The sequence below is a fragment of the Arachis duranensis genome, chromosome 6 (assembly GCF_000817695.3).
Source record: "Arachis duranensis cultivar V14167 chromosome 6, aradu.V14167.gnm2.J7QH, whole genome shotgun sequence".
NCBI lineage: Eukaryota > Viridiplantae > Streptophyta > Magnoliopsida > Fabales > Fabaceae > Arachis > Arachis duranensis.
In genome coordinates this window covers 96,927,389-96,927,659 of record NC_029777.3, presented here as the reverse complement: position 1 = coordinate 96,927,659, position 271 = coordinate 96,927,389, and positions in this window count along the sequence as shown.

Below are 271 nucleotides of genomic sequence, written 5' to 3'. Positions count from 1 at the left end.
AGAGCCTAGAGTTGAAGAGCAGAACTTTTTGTCCTGGCTCAAAAACTCTGGTTGACAACTTCTTGTCATGCCACTTCTTTGCCTTTTCCTTATAAATCTTTGCATTTTCAAAGGCATTGAGTCTGAACTCCTCTAGTTCATTTAGCTGGAGCAATCTTTTTTCACCAGCTAACTGAGCATCCATGTTTACGAATCTGGTTGCCCAGTAGGCTTTATGTTCCAGTTCCACGGGCAGATGACAGGCCTTCCCATACACCAGTTGGTATGGAGA